We start from the raw sequence: 7,552 nt of genomic DNA on the forward strand, positions 1-7,552 counted from the left end.
AGGCGGCAGGGGATCGAAAGAAAAAAGGCAAGTGAAAAAATATGAGGAGCCAAAAATAATTCAAGAAAAGAAAGTTTTATAGTACATAGAGGATGACATGCGGGTCCCATTTAGCAGCAGCGGTATCACCGTTTGAGAGGCGGCAGGGGATCGAAAGAAAAAGGTAAGTGACCAAATATGAGGTGCCAAAAATAATTGAAGAAAAGAAAGTTTTATAGTACATAGAGGATGACATGCGGGTCCCAGTTAGCAGCAGTGGTATCACCGTTTGAGAGGCGGCAGGGGATCGAAAGAAAAAGGCAAGTGACCAAATTTGAGGTGCCAAAAAAAACTCCAAGAAAAGAAAGTTGATTGCACATAGAGGATGACATGCGGGTCCCATTTAGCAGCAGCGGTCTCAACGTTTCCAAGGCGGCAAGGGATCAAAAGAAAAAGGAAGTAGCCAGAAATCAGGGGGTCAAAAAAATCCAAGAATAGAAAGAATTTTGGTTCATAGAGGATGACATGTGGGACCCATGATCCTGCATCGTAAACGGCTCGATCGGAGAACGTTGAACGAGATGGCGCGATCTAGAAAAAAAACAATGCCAGAGAGGCTGCCATCTGGGCCCTACATCCCTCGGCGGTGCGGATTTGCGTTGACTCGGCCGGCGAACCCGAGATTTCGAGATGCACCACGTCCCGGGCCACCATATGCGACGTTTTGGCCGCTTTCGTCGGGCTAGGTGGCCTCAAAAACGAGAAAAAAAAAATTGACATGCACCACGGAGGGACCCAAAATTGTCGGCCATGGTACACCAGCAACCACGGCGCGACTTCAACTTCGTCGGCCATGGCAACTTTTCTTGTAGTGATACAGCATGAAGTCTAGATGCTCGGCGTGGTGCCTCAGCTCAGGGTGAGACTGCAGAGCCATGGGTACTCCTGCGGCATCACGCTTCACTAGGTGAGCGAAACGGGACGCAAGCAGGCGCACCACGTTCTGTCCACAGAGGCGTGCCAGTGCCTCCTGCAGGCCGCGTGCAAGGCCATCGAGCCAGTTGCTCTCTCGGAAAGAGAACAGGATTCTCTCCGCGGTAGGAAACTCCATGTTCCCCCTCAGATCTGCAGTAATGATCCATTGCATCTCGCCGCCAGGCTGATCGTTCACTTGGATCCCATGGAACTCGGGCTGGAGGCGCCCCAGAAAGTTCGAGACCGTAGTGAGATCATGCTCGAAAATCAAGCTGCCTCCATTACCAAGTTGGTAAAACTTGGTGTTGACGGGTGCGTTGGGCTCCATCTGAAAGTGAATTGGGAGAGTAAGTTAGAGATTTGAACAAGTGTGGCCAAATTTTTAAGTAGACATTATAAGAAAGAGCATGTTTCCTCAATTTTCGAAAAAGCCTCCAAGACAAGAATACGAATAATTTTTCGTAAATACTTTCTTCATTTTGATTTCAAAGTTAAGTTTTTATGAACGCCCATTCTAACTAAGGTTTTCTAAGGTCAAATAATGGCTCTGATACCAACTTGTCAACACCCGGATTTTTAGGTCCAGATGCCTATTATGTCATTCATCGCAATCCCAGGATAATGTTGTTGCGAGGCATAATAGTCGAATATCACAGTCATTATTTATTACAAGCCATAATGTCTTACAATCTTGAATCACATGATTCATCTTACATAAATAGTTGATCTTTCAATCAACATACATACACAAGTTCATACATAGCGGAAGCGTAATAGTAAATGGACTCTCTAGTCCACAGGCCAACATCTGACGTCAGAAACCCCTAGTTGTCGTAGGCGTCCTGCTGGTCATCCTCGTGATAGTTCTGTTCATCATCGTACTCTGGCCATTTGAATAGCCAGGGACAAAGCCGTAAGTACTTTAAGCACTTGCAAACTAATACTAATGTAAAATGCTCACTAAAGGTATTAAAGCTCTAGTTTAACTTGCATAAGCCAAATTTTAGTTCACAAGCTTGGATCATGTGCTAACTAACTCAAATGGGAACATTAGTGTCATTCCCACAACATTGGTATAATTCCAACAAGTCACTCAAGTCACCATTCACATTTACTAAAGTTGTTCAAAATCTGACACTGGAAACTGTATGGCCCTTCCGACCGTCCGTAACCGTGGACACGGCTATTCGAATAGATTTACACTCTGCAGAGGTTGCACACTTGTGCCACAACATTTGATTTCATCCGTCGGAATAACTCCGAGTCACCGTAACATAGTACGCGGATCATCAACCATAACCTTTCACTTACACATCCTAGTATGAGCACCTCTCCCCATGAGCTTGGCCTCCCAGTGAAAACCAACTGTTAACCTGGGAACTGCACAGGGCTTGGCCGTACAATTTCACCTCAATTCACATCATTTATCAACAACGGAGGCAGCCTCGGCATAACCCCTATGATGTGTGTTTAGAGGGAACTCATACTAAAATCTATAAACTTCCAGTTAAGCCCTACCCATAATCAGGTATTGTGGGGGTACTCAAAAATTGGAAAGGTATCGCATTCGAACCAATATCAGGGTTTTATCAAAAATCACTATCTTCTCTTGTTCACCATCAACTTCAAATCATTCAATGGAATGCTTCATCATTCCAAGGTTTCAAATTCAACCATTCATATGTTCCCATCTAGAGTAGTCAAGTTTTAGTATTTTTGCACTAGCACTAATCATGAGGGGTGCTACATTGCTTTGCTATCTATAAGACTAACTTTGCTACTCTAGTAGTTTTACTCACCTATACCATTTGAAATCAATCTTTGAAAACACAACAAGTAAGACTTGTATGGTATAAATGTAGGATAGGATTGTATGAAGAAAGATAAGAATCATGGTGCCTTGCCCAAGGAGGGCTTTGCACTTTGCAAGAGTATTAGCTTGCCTTGGTAGTTCTCTAGGTTTTCTTCTTCCTCTTCTGGGTAGAATTCTCCTTCCTCTTGGAAATCTCCGGTGCTAGCGTCTAAATTTGAATACGAGGTATAATCACTAAACAAGCTCAAAAGCTATGCTAAGTATATCATTACTTCACACAAACTATGCTAAGCACACACATAAAATAATTAGGTGCATTGGTTTTCTTTATTAAAGATAAGTGATTTCCTTTCATGGCATATGTAGTTAATAGATTGCCATTTAATTCTTGAGAAAAATAATTTCCTCTCATTGAAATCTTCTTAAGATTTAACTTCTCAAATAATCATACATGAATTCATATTGACCTATGTCAAACATTCATTATCATTATTTGAGAAAATGATTTAAATGAGGTAAATCACCTCATACTATTTTATAATTCCCAAATGATTTAAATCTCCAGATATTCATATAGGAGTGTTTGGACCAGGGGTGCAAACATCTCATGAATTCATTTGGGACAATATTTAGATGAAGTAAAATACTCCATATGATTTACATAATAGTTTTGGACAATATCACTTAACTAAACTAGCCATATAGTCCATTAATTAATCTAGGGCATGATCATGCAAAGTGACCACACCATTTTCTTGCAGAAACAATTAGTGTAAGTCAAATGTGAGCTATAGGAGTTGGAATTAATTCAATATCTATTTTGGTTGATTTTTAATGATTATTTGAATATGAAAAAGTCCCTGCCTTCTTATTTTTATCATTTTATTTCTGCAACAAATCTCGAGGTGAGACCAGTGGCATAGTGTAGATCTTTTTGCTAGCTTTCCAAATATATAAAGTTTGTTAAATTTGGCCAAGCCAAACAGATTCTATGAATTTTCAAAGTTGGGTTCTGTATTGGATTCAAACTAAATTTATTAAACGAGTTTTGAATTAAACGGGCTGGCGGGAAAACTACTGGGCTCAAATGTTTAAAAACGGCCCAAGGCCAGCCCACCACGCATTTGTGCACGCGCGGGCCGCCTGACAGTGGGCTCCACCCGTCAGCGACACTTAACGCCGAAGCGGTATGAATCAACAGGGGGCGTTGGATTAGAACGCGATCTAACGGCTCATGCGTGTCGTCGTCGACGGCGAGAGAGGGGCTCGCCGGCGGCTCAGGTAGGGGGTCGGAGGCTCACCGTGGCTCCAGCTAGGGTCAGGCAATGTGCGCGGTGAAGTTGTGGACGACGGCGAAGCTCCTGGTACCGGCGGCAGCTCCAGGGGCGGCGTCCTTCTCCGGCGATCGTCGGCTACTGTGGGCGGCGGCGATCTTGCAATTGGGAGCTTCTGGTGGCTAATCGAGCATGGTGAGGTGCTGAGGCGGTCGAGGAAGGAGAGGGGAGGGTGGTGGTGTGAAGAGATGGTCGAGGCGAGGCCTCCTTTTATAGGCGCGATGGTGGCCGTGGTGCTGCGGCGAGGTCGACAAGGGCGCGGCTTCTCCGGGGGTCTAGAGAGCTAGGCGGCGACGCGGTCTTGTTCACGACGTCACCGCGGTCCTTGGAGCGTCAATGGCGCGGTCAATGGTGGCGTACGGTGGTCGGGCGGGCGCGTGTACTGTCGCGGCCGTGGCGGGCGCGTGCGTCCTCTCCGGCGGCCGTGGTCGCCAAGGCATGACGTCGGCGTGTCTGGCGAGCTCCGCGTGGCGAGGAGGGTACCAGGGTGCGCGGATATGGTCGGGGTACGGCAAGATTTGGCGAGCGCCGCGTGGGCGGGTCGCGCGCGTCCGTGCGCCAGTGACGTCGCCCATGCCGCTCGCGGCGTACCTGGGCGTACCTGGGCGCGCGTCGTCCGGGTCCTGTCGTCGTCCTTGCGGTCAAGGGCGTGTACTGGCGATCTTTCGGGATCCTTGGCTTCGTGTTTGGCAAGGTGGAGAGGAGTGGAGAGGCAGAGATGAGAGGGGAGGGTGTCGAGGTGGAACGGGGTCGGCATGGCCATGGCCAGCCATGTTCTAGTCGTGTCCATGTCGATCCATTGCATGGGCTAGGTAGGGTTAGGTCAGGAGAGTAGGGCTAGGTCAAGTGGTGGTCAAGGTTTGGCCAGGTTTGATCACATTTTGAATTTGGTGAATCTTACATATGTTTCAATGTCTCATCTTCTCTTGATCATAACTCTTGATCCATACTGAATTTGATATCATGATCTTTACAAAAGTTGTTCACCTTGTTGTGTACTTGGATGACATGCAAAGAGTTGGATTTGTTTAGTTTAGAAATTTTGAAATAGAGAGGCTCAAAGTGGTGACCAGACTATAAAAGTCAGAAATGACCATTATCATATGTGATCATATTTTCAAATTTGAATTTGGTTTAAATGGTATATCTTTGATTCTCAAAGTTGTAATTACTCTTTAACATCATATTACAAGTATTAGTGAAGATCAAATGGGTCTAGGGTCAAATTTACAAAAATGACATAGACCATATGTTAGGGTTTCTAAGGTTTTAATATTATTTGATTTCTTTCTCTTTTTGGATTGATTTGGTTTATGATCATCACTTGATCATTCTAGGGTTTTGGAGTTCATCATATACACAAAGTAACAATCATCATGGCATATCACTCAAAATGCACAAGTCCTATGCATGGCACTATATGCAAAGTAAAAGTTTTTGTTGGTTCTGAAATTTGGATATTTGGAATTGTTCTTCTTCCTTTATTTGAAATTTGGGATGTTACAGTCTTGTCGCCGTGTATGGTGCTGCCTAGGAGGATTCCAAGGCTTCTTTTCTTTGTGAAATGGTCAAGCTCGCAAAAGAAAACAGATACCCTATTCTCACTGGGAGATTTCAATTTGCTTTGGTTTCCATTCAAGAAGAGTAGAGGCATGTTTGAAAATCATTAACCCTTTCTATTCAATGCGGTCATTGACAATTTAGATTTAAATTTAATAGAGGTTTAAATAGTCGGGGCAGTTTACTTGGGCAAACAACCTTCGTGAACCTACATACAAAAGGCTAGATCATTTATTGATAGATACCGGTTGGGAATTGAAATTCCATGTGGTGTTCGTATGAGCTCTAGCATGTATTGTTGGTTTTTCGGGCCATGCTCCCATGTTTGTTGATGATACGTCTCAAACGTATCTATATATTCTTATGTTCCATGCTAGTTATATGTCAATACTCCCATGTTTTATATACACTTTACATCATTTTGATGCATTTTCCGGCACTAACCTATTAACAAGATGCCGAAGCGCCAGTTCCTGTTTTCTGCTGTTTTTGGTTTCAGAAATCCTACACAGGAAATATTCTCGGAATTGGACGAAACAAAAACCCACGGTCTTATTTTGCACGGAGCCTTCCAGAAGTCCGAAGAGGAGATGAAGAGGGGCGACGAGGCGGCCACACCCTAGGGGGGCGCGGCCCCACCCCTAGGTGCGCCGCCCTATGGGGTGGGCCCCTCAAGCGTCCCCCGACTCTGCCCCTTCGCCTATATATTCTCTCTGTCGCAAAAACCCTATCACCGAGAGCCACGATACGAGAAAAGTTACTGTGCCGCTGCCGCCAATCCCATCTCGGGGGATTCAGGAGATCGCCTCCGGCACCCTACCGGAGAGGGGAATCATCACTGGAGGACTCTACATCATCATGCCCGCCTCTGGATTGATGCGTGAGTAGTTCATCCTTGGACTATGGGTCCATAGCAGTAGCTAGATGGTTGTCTTCTCCTCTTGTGCTATCATGTTTAGATCGTGTGAGCTGCCTATCATGATCAAGATCATCTATTTGTAATGCTACATGTTGTGTTTGTTGGGATCCGATGAATATGGAATACTATGTCAAGTTGATTAATTGATCTATCATATATGTGTTGTTTATGTTCTTGCATGCTCTCCGTTGCTAGTAGAGGCTCTGGCCAAGTTGATACTTGTAACTCCAAGAGGGAGTATTTATGCTCGATAGTGGGTTCATGCCTCCATTGAATCTGGGACAGTGACAGAAAGTTCTAAGGTTGTGGATGTGCTGTTGCCACTAGGGATAAAACATCAATGCTTTGTCTAAGGATATTTGTGTTGATTACATTACGCACAGTACTTAATGCAATTGTCTGTTGCTTGCAACTTAATACTGGAAGGGGTGCGGATGCTAACCCGAAGGTGGACTTTTTAGGCATAGATGCATGCTGGATGGCGGTCTATGTTCTTTGTCGTAATGCCCTAAGTAAATCTCATAGTAGTCATCATGATATGTATGTGCATTGTTATGCCCTCTCTATTTGTCAATTGCCCAACTGTAATTTATTCACCCAACATGCTATTTATCTTATTGGAGAGACACCACTGGTGAACTATGGACCCCGGTCAATTCTTTTACATCTGAAATACAATCTACTGCAATCTCTGTTCTCTGTTGTTCTTCGCAAACAAACATCATTCTCCACACCATACGTTTAATCCTTTGTTTACAGCAAGCCGGTGAGATTTACAACCTCACTGTTAAGTTGGGGCAAAGTATTGTGATTGTGTTGTGCAGGTTCCACGTTGGCGCCGGAATCCCTGGTGTTGCGCCGCACTACACTCCTCCACCAACAACCTTCACGTGGCCTTCATCTCCTACTGGTTTGATAACCTCGGTTTCTTTCTGAAGGAAAACTTACTGTTGTGCGCATCACACCTTCCTC

This window comes from Lolium perenne, chromosome 1 (assembly GCF_019359855.2).
Source record: "Lolium perenne isolate Kyuss_39 chromosome 1, Kyuss_2.0, whole genome shotgun sequence".
Lineage (NCBI taxonomy): Eukaryota > Viridiplantae > Streptophyta > Magnoliopsida > Poales > Poaceae > Lolium > Lolium perenne.